The sequence below is a fragment of the Pelophylax lessonae genome (genome assembly GCF_965119305.1).
Source record: "Pelophylax lessonae genome assembly, chromosome: 9".
NCBI classification, from domain to species: domain Eukaryota; kingdom Metazoa; phylum Chordata; class Amphibia; order Anura; family Ranidae; genus Pelophylax; species Pelophylax lessonae.
Genome location: NC_138776.1, coordinates 77,967,280 through 77,967,554, shown reverse-complemented (window position 1 = coordinate 77,967,554; position 275 = coordinate 77,967,280).

Genomic DNA, 275 nt, shown 5'->3' with positions numbered 1-275 from the left:
CTGAATAGCCCATTAAAACATAAAATACCAAAACCAGCTTTTCTTTCAATATTTACCATTAATCCAGAGATTTCCCCTGCAGTACTTATCTTCTGCCACTGGATGTCGTCACTCTGATGATCAGCATCATTCCCCTAAGCCCAGATCTTCTTGACCCGCCCCAGCCTCTAATAGGAGAAGCAGCACAGTGAATGCATTCATCTCTATGTCACTTTGCTCTCTCCTCCTATCAGTATGCTGTTTTCTAAACACATGAACTGACTGGCTTCTTGTAC